General features: G+C 41.4%; 1 long non-coding RNA gene across 1 annotated transcript in view; it reads left to right on the top strand.

Annotated features, from left to right (window-relative positions):
• The first annotated feature begins 457 nt into the window (after positions 1-457).
• The window catches only part of LOC308476775, a 54,895-nt gene continuing 34,801 nt past the window's right edge, over positions 458-20,551 (top strand). The window contains exons 1-2 of the long non-coding RNA XR_013986083.1: positions 458-967; positions 1,406-1,509. This is a non-coding gene — a long non-coding RNA (uncharacterized lncRNA). The remainder of the gene's footprint in view (positions 968-1,405; positions 1,510-20,551) is intronic.

Below are 20,551 nucleotides of genomic sequence, written 5' to 3'. Positions count from 1 at the left end.
GCATGAGTGCTTCCAAAATAAGGCTGGTGGTCTTCATGGAAGCTGGGTACCATTTTGATGCAAGGTGGTGGACTGAAACACAACTTTGGACCAACTTTACCTGGTTTTTGGTGTGTCACCCCTAAGAACTCACAATTTAAAAATTGTGAACTCTATCAATTTAAAAATCACGTTTTTGTGTTTTCTACACATTCTCAGGCTCTGACCATGTTTTTTGGTTCCTGTTTTTTGGCTCCTGGCAGGGAGATGTCTTATTTGATGTAACGGTATTTGTAGTACAAATTGCAAAGGCTGCCATTCTTCCAGATAGAGCTTTCTCCTCTATATAAAAACCATATTCTGGCAAGTGTTTTACTGTAAGAATGTTTTAATACTTTAAATGCTGATCAGAATGTAAAGAGTTAACTGTAAGAAGAATAAACATGTATTTTACATTGACTAGAGCCGAAATATACAAGGTCAGCCAGCAGTGGGCCAAGTGACAGTTAAACTGTCAAAGTTGATCCCTGTTGCTAAGAAGATGGCAGAGTACATGCTGTGTTTTGATTTTTATATATATACCGAGCAGTAGCATCCAAATGTGGACAGCTGATGGCTGGTCATTTGGTGGACATTCCATCCAAATCTATTGGTCCGTAATTATAGGCCAATGAAAGTTTTGAATTCCAACAGGAACAAATGGATTGGCTTGATAGTCTTGACTGAAAGGAATTTAAGGTCAGGTCCGGCACTGTTTGAAGTAAGTCAGTTGGACAGTCTTTGGTGTACTGTAAACAGCTTCAGCCCAGGACTCAAGAACAAACTCTGAAAGCCAAAAAAAATAATCTGAGAGAAAGAGAGAGATTGAAGTAGTAGCAGCTGGGGAAGCCCACCTGGAATCTGAAATTACTTGAGGTGAGAGCTAAGAAGGCTTCCAAGAGCATAGTGAGTGATTTGAGCATCAGGCTTTGGAAGAGCTGAGGACAGGGTAAGGATGGGCAAATCTGTCCATTTTGGTTTCTTTCAGTATTTATAATATTTATAATCTTAAATTCAGTTCTGCATCCTTCCACATCAGTTTGCAGTTTTAAAATGAAAATCATCAGCAGTTTAGTGTGCATTTCTCCTAATACAATACTGTACGCACATTTTTGTATGCAACTTTTGCCTAATAGGCTTTTTTTAAACCAGCAATATTACCAAAAATATGGTTTTTGTATGCTATTTTCACTAATGCATGCATTTTTATGCTTAGCCTAGTATAAGCACTTTTGAATAAATTCCTTAGCTTGCTTGACTGCAAAACTGCGCTGCAAAATTGAGAAAAGTGAGAATTTCAAATGATGCCTGTGTTCTGGTTCACCTATTGAATCAAGCTGGTTTGTCTTTAAATATGAATGGAATCCAATTTCTCTTCTATCTCTAGGTCATAGTGACTGCAGAGGGAAGCTGTCCTGAGTGAAGACTTCTGATGAGGCTCTTTGTAAAGCTAGAAAGGAACCTAACACTCACCCAGAGGGAACATTTCAGGTAAAACTCTCTTAACAAGCCTGCTAATTAATAGAGGGTGAAGTTAGGAAGGGCACTTGTCTCAAGTTATTGTAGAGGGAAAGGAGCTAGAGCAAATACCTAGCTATCTCCGTAAAGCAAGAATACCACCATAAATGTTTTATGTAACATCTATTTAAACCAACAGTAAACGTTACATAATGACATCTTGTATCTAAGTCAAGTTTTATTTTACAGCTTGCCTGCATGTAAGCATGTTATGTGTTGTAATAATAATAGCCAGAAAATGACACGGTTATGCTAGAGCATGATACTGACAAGGTTGCAGGTTTGATCCCCATAATGAACAGCTGCATATTCCTACATTGCAGGTAAAAAGGTAAAGGTACCCCTGCCCGTACGGGCCAGTCTTGACAGACTCTAGGGTTGTGCGCTCATCTCACTCTAGAGGCCGGGAGCCAGTGCTGTCCGCAGACACTTCCGGGTCACGTGGCCAGCGTGACGAGGCTGCTCTGGCGAACCGGCACCAGAGCAGCATACGGAAACGCCGTTTACCTTCCCGCTAGTAAGTGGTCCCTATTTATCTACTTGCACCCGGGGGTGCTTTCGAACTGCTAGGTTGGCAGGCACTGGGACCGAGCGACGGGAGCGCACCCCGCCACGGGGATTCGAAACACCGACCATGCGATCGGCAAGTCCTAGGCGCTGAGGCTTTAACCCACATTGCAGGTAGTTGGACTAAATTATTCCCAGAGTCCCTTCCAACTCTATGGTTCTCTGATAATAAGTTGCAATGTTTTTGTTTGACTTCTAAGTGAGAATCTGTTTTGTTTTGTGATCGTAGAGAGTTTCCTGTGTTTGTTGGGCTCTGAACTAGATTCCCTTGGCAGTCCTTTCCAAGTGCATGTTTCTATGGCTGCATTCAGACATGGGGTTTGTTGCATTCATTTTACTGGTTATAATGCTAGCACTTATGTCCTGGTTTCTAACATTCCTTTTGCACTGCAATCCCTGTTACATTAATGGAGACAGGGTTCAGACCTGTGTCAGGTCAGAGAGGGACAATATGGTTACTGAGGAGTTAAGCAAAGGAATCTGTGTACAGTGCTGTGCAATAGAGAAGCAAAAGTGGGTTTATTAATAGATTTGGCATGATTTGTAGCGATGCAGAGAGTGCATGCTATGGCGCAAAGAGAGGTTTTTTTAAGTAATAGAATAGGTTAAAAAGAAAACACTACATCAAAATTATAATAAATGTCTTCTAGCAGCATGGTCCTTGTGGGATAGCAATACAGCAATGCGGCTTTCTGAGTTGTCCAAGTAGGGCATCCTTTCTCCATGATGGGCAACACAGCATCCTTAGTTAAATAGTACTTTCTGCTCTGTACATATCATCAGGTTATCTTTCATCTCCAGACACAACAAACTCTTTGACTCATCATTCTCGCACACACATAACCTGTCAGACCTGAAATTTCATTTCCTCTTGAATCCCTCCACATTTCTACAGCCTCAGGTCTCATCCTCTCATAAAAGAAAACTAAATTAGGTTTACAGAAATCATGCCCTCCATGCAGCTAATGCACTCCGTCTCTTAGAAACCAGACAGCTGCTGTCTGTCTCCAGCAGTAATACTTTAGTTCCATTCATTACTTGTCAGCCAACCTGCTCCTTGCTTCACCGTTTCTCCAGTTTGCCCTTCAAGACAAATATCCAATAGGTGTTTATAAATACATCTGCAGTACAGTGGTACCTTGGGTTAAGAACTTAATTCATTCTGGAGGCCCGTTCTTAACCTGAAACTGTTCTTAACCTGAGGTACCACTTTATCTAATGGGGCCTCCCGCTGCCGCCGTGAGATTTCTGTTCTCATCCTGAAGTTCTTAACCTGAGGTACTATTTCTGGGTTAGAGGAGTCTGTAACCTGAAGCGTTTGTAACCTGAAGCATCTGTAACCCGAGGTACCACTATAGTGAGCAAATGCAGAAGGCTTAGAAAACTACTGTGCCATGTGCAGTGGATAACTATGTTAACTTTTACAGAATCCTGGGAACCTTAGCTTGCATTTTTAGACAAAGTAAGTTTGTAGTCCTTAACATACCTTAGTGCCTCAGGAAGCAAAACTCTGGTATAATTCCATATGCTCATGCTCCCACTTCCAAACATTCACAAAGAAAGATATTAACTGTTCACAATAAGTACCTGTAAATGTATAAGGTTTCCAAATAGTTTTCATTGTCAACTTTTTCCCACAGAGCAACAAGTCCTGTAACTAGTAACATTGGCTCCTATTGACTTAATTAGTGTTGTGAGTTTGTGGGTGCTAGAGACCCTGAATTCCTGGGTCTAGTAGGTGTTGGAATTTAATCAAGCCTTCTGAACCCCTAGATCCTGTAGGGGTTAAAATATCAGGCCAGTCTCCTGATGAGGTAATTGCCTGAAAAATGAGCCATTAAGATAGCTATGGAGAGGAGCTCTATGCCAGAGGTTAGTAGGTGGGACCCGTCCTCCAACTCTAAGATAGTTAGTAAGAAAACAAAGGCAGAGTTTGAAGTAAAGTTGGCTGGATGTGACCTGGGGGGGGGGGGGAGGTTCCAGGCTGTTAAAGTCAGCAAGGTGGAGAGAGTGTCAGTATACAATAGCTGGTGCCTTTTCGAATCCTAAGCTGTGTCTGTGGAAGAAACAAGACCCTAAGCTGTATATATGTTTAGGTCAACCACATATAATAAAGACACCACAGTCTCCGCTGTGTCTCATTCCCAAAAGGCAACATGGGTAAACATGCCTTAAACCCCTGGAATCTCACACTGCTTAGAAATTGGGGTGGGAATTGTGCAACAGTAGTATTTAAACACCTGAAGGTAGGACAGCAGCCAATATTTGTTTAGAATAGAATTATATGGTTTTCATAATTACTTTTCCTCTGCCTCTTTGTCCGTTGACAATATGAAAATAAATTGAGAATTGGCTATTTTCACCAGGGGAGGCCTAAAAACAGTATGTAATACTGGGCTGCAACTCTGACATTTATATTCTCAGATGTTTCCAAAAGCAGGCTTTTAATTTGGAAAGGACAATAGGGCAGGTACTATGTAAGAGACACAGTGTGTGTGCATAACAATAAACTATCATATTAAATATTAAATTATTAAAGGATGTAGACCAAAAAATACTTTTTTCCAAAATTTATTAATAATGTTACATTCTAGAATCTAGATAAATAGACATGATCCAGCCAAAGTTAAGCATTTTTGTTTCCCATATATTCAAATCAGAACCAGTTGTAGCATACATGCATCTCTACCTTTCAAAGCAAGGGCACTTACATGCCTACCAACATTACTCCGATGATAATAGGGACATCCCATTCCATTGTTTTTATTTTATTTTATTTTATTTATACTCCGTTCACCAGGCCCCAGCCACTCTCTCTTGGGCCAAGGAGACAAGTAACTATAGAACCTTTAGAAGACATCTGAAGGCAGCCCTGTATAGGGAAGTTTTTTAATGTTTAATGTTTTATTATGTTTTTATATATGTTGGAAGCTGCCTAGGGTGGCTGGGATAACTCAGTCAGATGGGTGGTGTATAAATAATAAAATTATTATTGTTGTTATTATGGAATAGGAATTCCCTATTTTCATCTAAGAAATGTTGGAGTGTATTTAGATGCATAAGTACAGGTCCATTGAATCTAGGGTTGCCATATTCCAAGAGGTAAAAATCTGGACACAAAAAGTTTGCTTTAAATTCTAAAAATCCGCCCAGATGGGCATTCAGGCCCCACAATAAAGGAAAGGTCCGGTATTTTCCGGATGTATGGCAATTCTAATTGAATCCATGTACAGAATCGTTTATAATAAAACAGCTCCAGTTGCTTCACCACCTGAGCAGCGTAATATGAAACAGAACATATATTGTGGACCAGCTTGTATGTAACATAGTTTAACATTACAGCAGTGAGCCTGATCGAGCTTATAGGGCATGAGTGCTTCCTCCTTCTATCCAGTGAGACTGCTAGGAGCAGATTAGAAACATCAGCTTCCTGTTTTAAACAAACTGCTGATTATCATTACGTCTTAAGTCAGAACTGCAAATAAGTTATAAATCAAGATGCATTGAAACAGCTCAAATCAGGAACCACAATTTCAGTTTTCTGTTTCTATAACCCTGTGCATGATTTCGACAATATTGCAATCCCTGTACAGTGGTACCTTGGGTTAAGAACTTAATTCGTTCTGGAGGTCCGTTCTTAACCTGAAACTGTTCTTAACCTGAAGCACCACTTTAGCTAATGGGGCCTCCCGCTGCCGCTGCGCCGCCATCGTGCAATTTCTGTTCTCATGCTGAAGCTAAGTTCTTAACCCAAGGTACTATTTCTGGGTTAGCGGAGTCTGTAACCTGAAGCGTCTGTAACCTGAGGTACCACTGTATTAGGTGTATTAGGTGTGCTCAAGAACTCAACTCAAGAATAAGCGATGCAAGATTTCCCACTTTTTCCCAGGAAACTCGCCAGTTGCAACAACCTTCCCTCACCACACCTCATTCTGTTCAGAATCCACCTTCCAAATGACTCCAGATTGGAGTGAGCAATTTAGGCTGCTAATGCACAACATTTTATTGCAGATGAAGAGTGGGTAATTTTTTTCCTGCATAGGAAAATCTGTTGCATATATATTTTTTTGCTCCTAAAAAGCATTTCAGCGGGTTTCAGTGCAAAAAAACCAACCCCCAAAAAGTTCATTGTAGATTGATTATGCATTACTACACAGTGTGCCCCTTTGAAAACAGATTAAAACTGTCCTTACAATGGAGGGTGTGTATCCACACCTGCCTAGTGACCTGGTGGGTGGGTGTATACCAAGATCACAATCACCACTTCCTTTTTCATTCACCCAGGAGATGTGCAAGGAAGAAAAGGTGTAGAAAGGTTTGCAGATGTGTATTGAGTAACCACACCCACCCTTGTGGGCAACAGAATCAATCTAGGTTGTTGAAGTCAAGGCATGACTGAACTCCAGATTAAAAAGTACATTTTCCTATGAAAAATGGGTTAGTGCACAGAGGTGTAGAGAAAGCAGGGTGATGTGGTCCCCTCTGTGACTTCATTGTTTCCAGAATGGCATTCACTTGGCGGGGTTTATTTGTTTTTCTTTTGGAAATATAAGCCAATAAGTGGGTTCTCCTCCCGTTTTCTGTTGCGTTCATGGAACAACACAGGCAGTGCAGATGTTCCTTAACCTACTTCCCTACCCTCAATACTATTTCCAAAACCTTTAATTATTGGCAAAAAGAGAGAGAGAGAGAACAGAATCAAGCACATATAAATAAACAAACAAAATTAAAGCATTGTTTTTAATTGCCCAGGGATGTAATCCCTTTGTTGAAGAAAAAGATGAGGTTTAATAAACAACCCCCCCCCTTTACAATAGTAGTTTTTATTAGAACTGAAATAATTGGATATTTGGCCACCTGTATGCATTTCCCAACCTCAAATGGGATCAAGATTCAGTTACCCAGCCCTGTAGCCAAATTAGAAGAACAGGAGTGAAAAGCTTAAGCAGGTGGCGTACCTTGTTCTTTTCTTTTGTTTAATCATTAAAACTTCTCTACCAGAAAGCAAATCACCTGCTCCCGCCCGCCCCCCTGCTTTTCAGTAAGTGGTTTTTTTTTATTTAAAAAAATCTGTACATATCACTTACTTAGTGGGATCAAACAAGGAAGCTTGAAAAAGGTTTAACCTGATTCTCTGTACCCTTCTGCGGCCAAAATGGAATTAAAACTACACATGCTTGGCAAGTAAATTGTCAGGAGGGTGGCATTTGTTTTAAGAGGGAAATTGTGTATCCTGAGTTGAACATTGTGGGCATATCTAATATAATGAATGTTGCAGTCTCGTTCATGCATTTATTTGCAGGGTTATTTATATACCACATTTGGGGGCATACCTCAACCAAGGTATATAACAATGTTATAAAAATAAAAGTACAAGCAATCTAAAATGATCAAAACTGACAAAGGGGGTTATTGTTTGGAAAGGCTATTCACATTTAATTTAGAATAAAGCCCACTGAGTATAATAGCCATGGCTTATGAATAAACACAAGGGACACGGGTGGCGCTGTGGGTTAAACCATAGAGCCTAGGACTTGCCAATCAGAAGGTCGGCAGTTCGAATCCCCGCGACGGAGTGAGCTCCCATTGCTCAGTCCCTGCTCCTGCCAACCTAGCAGTTCGAAAGCACATCAAAGTGCAAGTAGATAAATAGGTACCGCTCCGGCGGGAAGGTAAATGGCATTTTCATGCACTGCTCTGATTCGCCAGAAGCGGCTTAGTCATGCTGGCCACATGACCCGGAAGCTGTACGCTGGCTCCCTCGGCCAATAAAGCGAGATGAGTGCCGCAACCCCAGAGTCGGTCACGACTGGACCTAATGGTCAGGGGTCCCTTTACCTTTACCTATGAATAAACATACGTGTGATTGGGCTACATGCTTGCAAGACTTTCCCCATTGTTAATTTAGGACTCCAATAAGTGGTGCATTTAGGAAAATTTTAGACTCCGACCTTCATGATCTTGGAATCGGGTCTCTGTCCATCTTCTGCTTCAAGACCTCCAGAGAGGGATAGAAGGGACAGCCCAGCACCTTTGTAGATAATTGATTCCATTGTTGGGCAGCTCTTACCATGGCAATGTTTCCCCTAATGGCCAGCTGAAATCTACACTCCTGTAACTTGAGCCCATTCAATATAGTCCTGTCCTCTGGGGCAGCAGAGATCTCCTCTGTGACAGTCCATGTATTTGAAGAGCACTCTCATTGTGTCTCCCCTTAGTCTTCTTCTCAGGCTTAACATGCTGGTAGTGCCTGCAAAGTACTGTATGAGTTAGCAAAGGTGTTTGCGAACCAGCAAACATATTGAGAGTTAGGCAAACCTTATGCATAAGATTGTACAAAGTTTTGTGCCAGTACACCTTTTGCAAGGCAGGGTGTAAGAGTTTTTACAGTGCCTTACGCTAGTAGGCATCTTGAGGTTCTGTGCAATAGACTCAACAATCTGGCGCTAAGAGCAGTACGGTATACGTCTAGATTTCAGTTTTTTTCTCACACAACAAATGTATGCTAAGTTGGAAAAAGCCTTATAGAGTAAGAGCCTTGCACTGGTCAAAGGTTCCCCTGAATCCTGTGAGTTTAAATGCATTGCCTGAATCATAATGTGGCCATTTGTTGTCTCATCCCTATGCACGTTTATTGAAAAGTAAGTTCCAAGTGTTTAGTCTCAGATAAATGTACAAAGAATTGCAGACAAAATTTTTGACCTTGTGTGATCAGGCACCTGGTTCTAGTTTACAACCGAACAAAAATCTTAATGGTCAGGTGTGATTTATAAATTAATATCACATTTGAATCAATAAATTATTTCAACCAAGCTCCATTACAGAGGAAACTTGTTGATTTATGTCCATTGTAGTCCTCAGTAGTCCCACTATGTTCAACTAAGCTTACTCTCAGGTAAGCATGCACAGGATTGCAGGCCCCATGTGCTTAATGACTAACAGGGAAAGTTACAGAAGTCAGTTGCATGGCGTGGCAGAAAGCAGCCAACCATTTGTTCCAGGGGAAATTCTTTGTGAAGTTAAAGTAAGTGACCTCAGATTAGGTGCTTCTGTGACCTCGGGGAAACGCTATTTTGCAACTAATTGTATTTGTTATTTAAGAAACAGAAAACACTTTTGAGATCCTCTCCTTAATGGGACTGTGTAAATACAAAGAGCTATTATTATGGGTTACTTTGATGTTCTGTCTTCATATTATCAAAGCACTCTTTTAAGAAAATAAATGTTAAAAAGGCACCACACCCACAAAAACCCTCTAGACTAGAACATTGTATGTAAACTATCTTTAAAGTAGGGGAAGATTCATATTAGGTGTTACATGATGATCAGAAAGTAAGCACACACCCAGAATTCAGGGCACCCCAGACTTTTTCGAAATTGAATGTCCATCAAAGAAGTCCTTGGAAGGGGTGGGAGAGCCCCTTCAATGTGGTTATTTCCTGAATGTCTGTTCAAGCTGCTTCTAATTGATGGTGTGACTGCAGTTGGAATACTGTTTATGCTCTGACCATCTAATCTGGAAAAGGACACTTTAAGAAGGGATAGATAATCTGAAGAATATGTATTCACTCAGTAACAGAAGAACTACTATGTTGTGGCCATCCATGGGAGATGAAATTCCAGTTGGGGAGCCACAACAGAGGAGGCCCTACCCCATGTCACTACACAGCAAGCTGCACTTGCTGGTGGGACACTGGGAAAGGGGCCCCCTGTTGATCTCAGGGCCCAGGTCAGCTGAAACGAGGGTGGGGAGGCACGACTGTGCCAAATATCTAAAGTTACTTAGTGCTTTGTGTGTTAACACTGACTCCTTAAATTGGGTCCAGTAATGTATAGGCAGGCACTGCAGATCCTGCAGAACAGATGTTGCATGACATTATATAGAAGTCCCAGCCGAAACACTGCATTCTTCTGTAGCCCTTTGCAAAACATATTACAGTAGTTGAGACATGAGATCAGTAGAGCATATAAAGCTGTAGCCAGGCTATCACAGGAACAAGCAATGCATGCAAACCAGCCAGAGCTGTAAATAGGCACTCCTTGCTACCAAGGTCAGGTGTGCTCAAGTAACAAAGCTAAACAGCACCTACAGTACCTGTTCATTCAGGGGGAGTGCAGCTCTCAGTAGAACAGATCAAATATCCAGCTCAGATACAAGAAGCACTGGTCTCTGTCTTGTCAGGATTCAGTTTCCATTTATTAGCCCCAGTTCCAATCCAATGCAGCCTCCAGGCAGTGGTTCAACACCAACACATATGGCTAAGATAGTAAAGAGCGGTAGAGGAAGGTGTCACCAGCATACTGATGACACCAGACTCCCAAATTCTCTGATGACTACACACAGCAGCTTCATACAGATATTTAAAAGCATTGGGGACAAAGTGGAATCCCATGGAACTATACAGAATATTTGCCACTGGACAGAGCAGAAGCCACCCAGCATTACTCTCTGGAAACAGCCCTGCACCTAGGAGTTAAACTATTTTATCACAGTGGCACCTGAGGCCAAAACTCCCAAAGCACCTCCCCCTGGGATGAAGAATACAGTAACAATAAATTTAGAATTTTCCAATTTGATGCTTTGTCATGACACCCCAAATCAGCTGCCTGAGGTAGTCAGCTCACTCAGTCTAATGGTCAGTGCCAGTTTTAGGGTGGTGTGGGCAGTTCCCCCCCTCCAGGTCATCGAGCAGATGGGGTGCAAAACCATGACAAAATGCACTTGAGAGCATGCACAGAACACACTGCGAGAGAAGGGAGGATGCTGAATTTTGTCCTCACTCAGTGCATTATTTTACCCAAGTCCACCCCTGCTATAATGGTGCAGAGAGTCCAGTGGCTGTGGAGACAGGGCCTCATCTAACTATTCAAAGCTGAGTTTAGATATCTAGATGCTTCCATGCATTTTCCCAGGGACCTAGCATGGCGAAGGTCACTGTAATGGAAGAACAGTTTGTAGCATTCAGTGGGTGAGATTGCTCAGACAGATGTGATTATTTCGGCAATGTAGGAAGCGTATAATCATATATTAATATCACTGCTTACATATGAGAAATACACACATTCATCAAACATCTAATACAATCCAGGACAGCGATATAGGAAACAACTCAAAGACATTTGCTTCAGGTGCGCTCCGCAGCAGGCATTTCAAGGTGGGAAGATAAAAGCAGGGAGCTTCTGATCTCAGCTTGTTAAAACTTCAGGGTCGGGCACATTGCCAAGGTGGGTGGGGGACTTGCTGAAGCATACAAAAGCATGGGCAGCTCCAACAAGGTACAGGAATCACCTGCTGAAGACACTGGTTCAGGCTTTGATTACTTCTCATTTGGATTAGTGTAAAGCTTTGTTTTCCAGCCGGCTTTTCTTCCAGCTTCACTTCTTGTTAAGAATTCTGCTGCCTATACTAGGTGGCAAGATGCAAAAAATAAAATAAAATAAAATATAAAATAAAATAAAATAAAATAATTGTGTGTGTGTGTGTGTGTGTGTGTGTGTAGCAGGGCTTGTACACCTTTAATGGTTGTGCAAAGAATGGGATTTCAGTAGGTGTAATTTCTGTGACAATCCACTCTTCTACAGAACTCTTAAAGGTGGAGTAGCCCAGTACGCACGACCACCTTTATCCACTTAGCAGCTTTGTGATCATGTGAGTTGATGCTTTTCATCCCATCGGCTCCTTATTTCTTTCCAGATCCAGTATCGGTGCTCAGATTAAATGCTCAGTTAGTCCAGCCTCTCCTTGTTGTCATTTCTTGTGGCAAGATATACAAGGGACATATAGGTGCCCATCCAGAATCTAGTTTGTGGCCCCCGAGACTGAGTTTCTTGCCAAAATCTCCCCCACCCCTGTGCTACTGTTTGTTGTGAATTATGGAATTTGCATGCAATGTTGCAAGTGAGCAGAAGGCTGCTGTTCTCCTCTCCACAATCTTGAGATGCTTCCTTATCCACAGTCTCTGTTGTCTCATCAGCTTTTAATTTGTCTCTCAAATCTTCAACTATTCCTGCCTGAATCTTTTAGTCCAACTCTTCTTCCGTACTACATGGTAGCTTCACAGGGCTAAACCTTTCTTTATTTCTGTCTCTTTATACTATCCACTTTGCAACTGCATTTTCCTTCCTGGGTGCTCGTAGGTAGTTCTAGGAATCGTTAACCGCTCTTCAAATTCTCAAGTCCCCTTCATACATGAACCAAGTAGAAATGAATGTAGAAAGCAGAAGTCTCATGGTCATGTAGCTCCTTACTCTCATCCGCAACATCCATTCGCACATTGAGTGCATTGGCTTCTCTTTTTTTTTTTTTTTTTAATATATATTTATTCAAGTTTTTCAATACATAAACATATTTAAACAAATAACATTGATTATTTGACATCTTTTCATCATTACTTTGGACTCCCCCACGCCTCCCGCACACACTTACATCGTTAAAGAATTATTTCCAAACAAATTATCATTTTGTTCATAATCTTGGATTTGATCATTAGTGTATAGTTTATACTTAAGTCTAATTTAGTGGTAGACAATTACTTCTACTCTGACATCCCAATCAACATTCAGCCAAATTACAATACTTTTGCAGATAAGTCTTGAATTTCTTCCAGTCTTCTTCCATCCTCTCTTCTCCCAAGTCTCGAATTCTGCCGGTCATCTCAGCTAATTGCATATAGTCCATCAGCTGCATCTGCCATTCTTCCAGCGTAGGTAGATTTTGAGTTTTCCAGTTCTTAGCAATCAGTATCCTTGCTGCCGTTGTTGCATACATGAAAAATGTTCTGTCCTTCTTTAACACACTCTGGCCGACAATGCCCAAGAGGAAGGCCTCTGGTTTCTTAGTAAAGGTGTACCTAAACACCTTTTTTAACTCATTATATATCATCTCCCAAAAGGCCTTCACTCTCGGGCAAGTCCACCAGAGGTGAAAAAAAGTTCCTTCATTTTCCTTACATTTCCAACATTTATTGTCAGACGAATGGTATATTTTGGCCAATTTGACTGGGGTCATGTACCATCTATATATCATTTTCATTACATTTTCCTTCAAAGCATTACATGCAGTGAAGTTCAGCCCAGAGGTCCATAACCTTTCCCAGTCTTCAAACATAATATTATGCCCAATATCCTGTGCCCATTTTATCATTACCGATTTGACCATTTCGTCTTGTGTGTTCCATTTCAGCAACAAATTATACATCCTTGAAAGTACTTTAGTCTTAGGTTCTAACAGTTCAGTTTCCAACTTTGACTTCTCCACCTGGAATCCTAACTTTTTGTCATTTTTAAATACTTCTTTAATCTGAGCATAGTGTAACCAGTCTCGCACTTTATCTTTCATTTTCTCTAAACTCTGCAATTTCCAATTGTTACCATCTCTTTCTAATATCTCCCAATATTTTGGCCAATTGGCCTCCATATTGGCTCTTTTTCGGGCCTTAGCCTCTAGGGGTGACAGCCACCTCGGAGTTTTATTCTCCAATAAGTCTTTGTATCTTATCCAGACATTAAATACTGCTTTCCTGACAATATGGTTCTTAAAGGCCTTGTTTGTCTTAACCTTGTCATACCATAAATATGCATGCCATCCAAATGCATTATTAAAACCTTCTAAATCTAATACATCCGTATCTTCAAGAAGTAGCCAATCTTTTAGCCAGCAGAAAGCTGCCGCTTCGTAATACAGCTTTAGGTCTGGCAGGGCAAAGCCCCCTCTTTCTTTCGCATCCGTTAATATCTTGAACTTAATTCTGGGCTTTTTGCCCTGCCAGACAAATTTGGAAATATCTTTCTGCCACTTCCGGAAACACTCTGTCTTGTCTACAATCTGTAGTGTCTGAAACAAAAATAACATTTTTGGCAATACATTCATCTTGATGGCAGCTATTCGGCCTAACAAAGAAAGTTTTAATCTTGACCAACTATCCAAGTCTCTCTTAATTTCTAACCAGCATTTTTCATAGTTATCTTTAAATAAACTCAGATTTTTTGCTGTTATGTTTACCCCTAGGTATTTCACTTTCTTGACCACCGTTAACTCTGTCTCCCTCTGAAACCGTTCCGACTCAGTATCTGTCAAATTTTTCCCCAATACCTTGGTTTTTTGTTTATTTAATTTAAATCCCGCCACTCGACCAAAGTTTTGAATCAATTGTAATACTCTTTTCGTACTAGATTCCGGCTCCTGTAATGTCAGAACTAGGTCATCTGCAAACGCTTTAAGTTTATATTGTTTCGCTCCGACCTGGATCCCTTCCACCAGCCGATCCCCTCTAATCATGTTCAGGAGCACTTCCAGAACCGAGATAAATAGTAGTGGGGAAATCGGGCAGCCTTGTCGTGTACCTTTTTCAATTTTGAACTCTTCTGTAACCACATTGTTAACTATCAGTTTAGCCTTTTGTTCTGAGTATATTGCCTCAATCGCATTCTCAAACCCCCGTCCCACTCCCATTTCTTTTAGATTCCCCTTCATGAATTTCCAGGATATGTTGTCAAAGGCCTTCTCCGCGTCTATAAAGATTAAAACTGCTTTAGTGTTTATGTTTGTTTGCAAAAGTTCCAGTATATCTATAATGTTCCTTGTATTAGCATACATATGTCTACCTGGGAGAAAGCCTGCCTGGTCTTTATGAATTACTTCATTTAGAACTTTCTTGAATCTACGTGCCAAGACATCTGCAAATATTTTGTAATCCACATTTAAAAGGGAAATGGGACGGTAGTTCTTTAGTTGTGTCTTTTCAGTTTCCGATTTTGGTATCAATGTGATAAAAGCTTCTTTCCATGATTCCGGCGCCCTCTTCCCCTCCATAATTTCATTGCTGACCTCCAACAATGGTTGTATCAGGTAGTCTTTCAATGTCTTATAGTAGTTGGAGGTCAGCCCATCTGGCCCTGGCGATTTGCCCTGTTTCATGTTCTGGATGGCCTGCTCAATCTCTTGTCGTGTTATTTTACCGTTCAGAATTGTTTTGTTTTCTTCTGACAACTTTGCTAATCCATTTTTCTCCAAGAATTGTTTAATCTCAATTTCATCTTGTGGCCCTTGAGTATATAACTTTTTGAAATATTTCTGAAAACACTTTTTGATCTCTCCAGGGTTCTGGATGCTTCTTCCTTCAATCTCTAGGTTTGTTACCGTATTTCGTTTTTGTCTCTTCTTCAACTGCCAAGCTAGCAGTTTTCCACATTTGTTAGCCGATTCAAAAGTTTTTTGCTTCATTATTTTGATCTTCCATTCTATTTCCTGGTTTATCAATTTAGAGTATTGTGCTTGATAAAGTTTAATTTCTCGTAGAATCGGCTGGGACTTTGGGTTAGATCTTAACTTCTTCTCTAGCTCTTTAATTCTTTCCAAAATTTTGTCCTTCCTTTCATTCTGTGATCTTTTCTTTATGGTATTCTGTTGTATCAGGAACCCTCTCATCACGGCCTTGCTTGCGTCCCATATAGTTCTTTTTTCCACCCTGGTGTTCATATTAACCTCAAAATAGTCCTTTAGAGTTTTTTGGGCCTTCTTTACAATCTCTTGATCTCTAAACAGGCCGTCATTCATCTTCCATCTGAAGGAGCCGGTTGGGATCAGTATCATGTCCATTCTCAGTGCGTTGTGGTCGGAGCATGTCTTTGGGCAGATTTCCACCTTTCTAGTCTTAGGTGCCAGACTTCTAGTTATCCATATTTGGTCGATTCTTGTCCAAGTCAGTTGGGCTTCAGAGAAGAATGTTCCTTCTCTTCCCAGGGGGTTTCTCACTCTCCAAATATCAATCCAGTCCATATTGTCAGTCATTTCAAAAAAAGTCTTTGGTAGTCTTCCCTCTTTAGTAACATTTTGATTCTGTGACTTATCCATGTTGGTTGATACGACTCCATTCATGTCTCCCATCATGATGATGTTGTTGTAATCCAGATAATCCAGCATAGTCTCATGCAACTTCTTATAAAAGTCCGATTTGCCTTCATTTGGGGCATAGATTCCTAATATCAAAATTTTTTCTCCTTGATGTTGTATTTCTATTGCCAAAATTCTTCCATTTTCATCTTTAAACAGAAATTTAGGTGAAAGGCTCTCTTTTGCATAAATCACTACGCCTCTCTTTTTAACTGTGTCAGAAGATATAAATTCCTGGCCGAGTCTTTTATTTATTAACACTTTTCTGTGGAGCCTAATCACATGTGTTTCTTGTAAACAAATAATGTCCAATTGTTCCTTTTTTAAAATGTGAAAGATTTTTCTCCTTTTCTCCGGACTGTTGCAGCCATTTATATTCCAGCTCAGAAGCTGCAGAGACATCCTGAATAAATCTGGTTATTCTTGCTGGGGTGGTACCTTGTTCTCCGGTCCTTGAGGGTCCGAGGGCGCAGGCTCCCCTGAAGGTTCGGGCCCTGGTAATGCTCCAAGTCCTTTGTGAAGATCTTCTCCGTGTGCTTCCAGAAACTTGTCTCTATCCTCCAGTGTTCTAATTTTGATCTTTTTCCCTCTGAAAGTAAAAGATAATCCTTGAGGAAACTCCCACCTGAAGATAATTGAGTTGCTCCTCAACAATCTTGCTAGTTCCGTGTAGTCAGATCTAAGGTCCAACAATTGTTTAGGGATGTCCTTGTAAATTTCAATTCTCTTGTCCAGAATGTCCAGTGACTTTCCGTAGTGCAGGCCCAAAATCTTGTCCCTTTCCTCCTTGGATCTCAGTATAACCAAACAATCTCTGGGCTTCTCTTTCCTCCTAAGTCTTCCAAGCCTGAAAGCAGATACTATTTTAAAGTCTTTTTCCTCTAACTTCCAAAACTTGGAAAATTCTTTGGTCAAAAACTCAATTAAATTGTCTTCTTCTACTTCTGGTATTGACCGTATCCTCAAGTTGGCCTCCCTGTTCCGCAGCTCTGTCATCAAAAAGTGAATCTGATGTTCTCCAACTTGTTTGCTGAGTGGTCTAACTTCTTTCTCCAATTCTCCCAATCTTTGACTAGTATCCTCAGCCAATTTCCGGTTTTCACCTACAGCCTCCTTCAACTCTCCAATGGATTGGACATTCTGTGCAACTTGTCCAGTTAATCTATTCAAACTTTCTGTATTCTGGTCAATTTTAGCCGTTTGCAAATCAACCTTTCTATCCAAAGCCTCCAATTTTTCAAAAATTTTGTCTAAAACAGAAGCACTCCCTCCTGAGGCCATATCTTCCAATTGTAATTCTTCCGTTTCTCCCTCCCCTGCCTGTGACAGGGAAGCCGCCTCTATCTCAGGAGGCAAAGTGGAAGGCAAAGCAGGCACAGATGATCTACGCTGTGAGGCCGCAGATAAAGTTAAGGTTGTTTGTTTGGTTCTTCCCCTTTTCCTTGTTCCACTCATTCCAAAGTTATCTAAAGACCAAGGTCAAACTGAGTTGTTCCCATGAGAATGTAGAAGCCCAGATGCAACAGTCAAACAGAGGGCCGGGAAAAGGAAAGTAAAACAAAGTCACTGCTGTAAGTCCAAAATCCTCTAGAGGGAGCTTAAAATGTCTTAAGGGAGAAAGTCAAGTCCAATTCAAATTTATAGATCTAATTCAACATCCAACGACCTCCACAGAGTTAAATTTTTACAGAGTATACGTGAGGCAAAACAGTGTTTCAGACAGTGCCTAGACTGCAGATGTTTCAAAATAACAAGTTCCAGCTCAGAATGTTTCAAAGTCTAAATTCAAAGTATCCAATGTTGCAGACTGGTGCTCAGTTACTCAGGCAGCTCCAGCACCTGGGGTTCTTATTTAATTTGTAATCCACTGGTTCAACAGAAGAAAGATATCCTTGTTCCCAAATAAATCCAAAAGCCAACAGCTTAAAGTCTTTCTGCCCTGGTAGCTATTTTAAATAGGTGCCAGCAATTGGTTAAAGCATCGCTCTTAGTCTCCACTCCTCCTGTTCTTTGCTTTCAAGTTCAGTGTTAGCGGAAGACGGGCTTCCTGTTTATCGTCACTCCGCTTTCAGCCAAATTCTAATTTTTAAAGGTCTCCAAAAATTCTTAAAGTCCAGATTACTCACGGGTTGCAGCTTTTCCGAATTTAAAAATTGCAGGAAGAAAGGTCAGCGCTCACCGGCAACAGCAACGCGGCTTCGCTCCGTTGATTGCGCAACGACCCACAGCGCCGCTACCCCCTCCGCGATCCGGAGCCCCTTACGGGGTCCCTTCAACGTTTTGGGGGCTGCTTCTGGCGCCCGCCGGGTCCCGAGACTACAGGCTTCTGCCGCCTGTAGTTTTCCTTAGTGGGTCTCCGCTTCGCCGTAGCGGACGACCCGTTTTCAGCGGAGCTTCCCTCTCCTTACCAGGATCGGGCAGCCATTGTCGATCGCGCCGCCTCCGGAAGTCCCATTGGCTTCTCTTTCGATGGAAATAGGGTTTAATTTTGCTCAAAGTGCTATTAGATTCCCAAGGGAAGCGGAAGGTATAAGCTACAGTTTGAAATGGGATACAAAGGAAGTGAAGTACCATTGTGTGCACTGCATTATGTTTGCAGAGCTATTATGCTGGGTGTCCCTATTAAACATAAAACTGCCTTCAAAAAGAAGCCACAGCTGGGAGATAACCCACATCAATGCGCTAATCTGGTTTGCATAACAAGCGCAATTTATATAGGCAGATAAAATAGGGGAGTCGAAGCCAAAAAAAATTGGAGTTTCTCATAGAAGCAAAGCTCAGCAGTGTTTTATTTTGCAAACCCTTACTTGAACCTTTTTTGTCCCCAGACTATACCCATAAAATGTATATCAAAATTAAGAAGATAGTTTAAGTAACCTCAAGCTAGTATTTTCTCAAATGAGCAACTCTATATAAACAGCCCAAGCTCATGAAGAATCAGATGTATTTAAACACATTGCTTTCAATAGCCTTAGTCATGCCTAATGCTGCTCAGGCTTAGATTGCAGTAGGTAAATTTTAATTGAGCTCAGTGGGACTTGTGAACATGAGTAGGACAAAATTCCTTCATCTCACAAAGGTCTCACACCGGGGAGCAGTCTCTGTGCTGTGTGCTCAGATGTATCATCTGTATGCCAGGCAAAGGGATTCCACTGAAGACTGCATCGGGCCACTACATTATTGCCATTAAATAACGTGTTTAGGTTGGAATCCTCAACACAGTACTTCCCAAAATGAAACATTAAAAGATGCTGCATGGATGCAGGTGGAAGACTTTGCGTGCAGCACGTGCCTTTGAGAAACAATATTTCACTGCTTCTGCCTCTGTGCCCATTCAACTGAGCTCCCTTTATGATGGTGATTAATGCAGGAGTTCTTATAGAAGCAGCATTCTGCCTTTCCTCATTCAGGTCATTTTCCGGGGTTGAGTTTTCCTCCTCTGTTCTGGCCTTATGTCTCCCAATGCTGCACAGGTGAATTTGATCTGGGGCATTGTAAGTGGCAGCAGGGCTGGGAAGGGGGAAGGAGGATGTGGTTTGAAAAGGGAACACTTAATAGCTTTTCTCCCTCTAAGGAGCTGCCTGTCACTTCCCTGCAAATGATGTTTTCTTCATTCTGCAGCAAGCGGTTTCCTGTTTCCTCTCCTCTGTTGTGTCTTCCTGAGACCCTAGCCACAGATGATCACTGGGAGGAGAGCTGCATCTTCTTGTGGCAGATAAAGGCTGGCAGAGGGAGGGGGGAAATTAATCCTTCCTCATCAGTTCAGGCCACCCCTCCACAAGGCAGAGTCACAGCAATCACATTTCCTTTGCTTTGAAACCACCCTGATGTCTTTGCAGCAAAGCCCCTCAGGCCAATTTACTGAAGCTTAAGATGGCACTGGAGAAACATACAAATAATGGAGCAATAGCTGACCTTGCCTGAATAAAGAATGCAGCTGATAATGATCTATGGGGGATTGTGTGCCTTAACCTTTAAGAAGTGCTGATTCACCATGCCAAGAGAATGTATACTGCTGAAAAGGCCTCACAGCCAAATGATTAGCTTTTAAAAAAAGTGCAGGGGGAAGGGAAGTGACCAAATCCATCTGGGAGAGGAAACTAAATAGAAATGACAAGCAGCCCTATCTGAATGCTTTCTCCTGGAGTTGGCATTTGTTAAGACCACCTTCTGTCAATGATGGAGCATTCCTGTAATCAGAAAGCTCCATCTTCAACAGCCCCATCATGCAATAACAACCTATTATCCCATTAAAATTAATCCACAACCCTAAAGCAAAAGTATTGCTATCAAGAAGAATTGGTATTCCCTAGGTTTTGTCTCTTGAATGATGAGCTGGAAGGGAATGCAATGAAGTAAAGAACTCAAAGTACTCACAAGACCATCCTCAAGTCCCAGCCATCCTTCCCTCAACAATGAGATCCTGGGAAGCTTCAGCAAGACCTGTATGATGGCATTTCAGCTCTTGCTTGAATTTCCAAAGTAGTTCAATTTGAGATGCAGATGAATGCACCTCAAGCTTGCTTGGGGTAGCTGCACATTTTATTGTTAGCTACC

This window comes from Podarcis pityusensis (genome assembly GCF_964106645.2).
Source record: "Podarcis pityusensis genome assembly, chromosome: 5".
In the NCBI taxonomy this organism is placed as follows: domain Eukaryota; kingdom Metazoa; phylum Chordata; class Lepidosauria; order Squamata; family Lacertidae; genus Podarcis; species Podarcis pityusensis.
The sequence above is the reverse complement of the archived record's forward strand: the minus strand, read 5'-3'. Positions and strand labels throughout refer to the sequence as shown.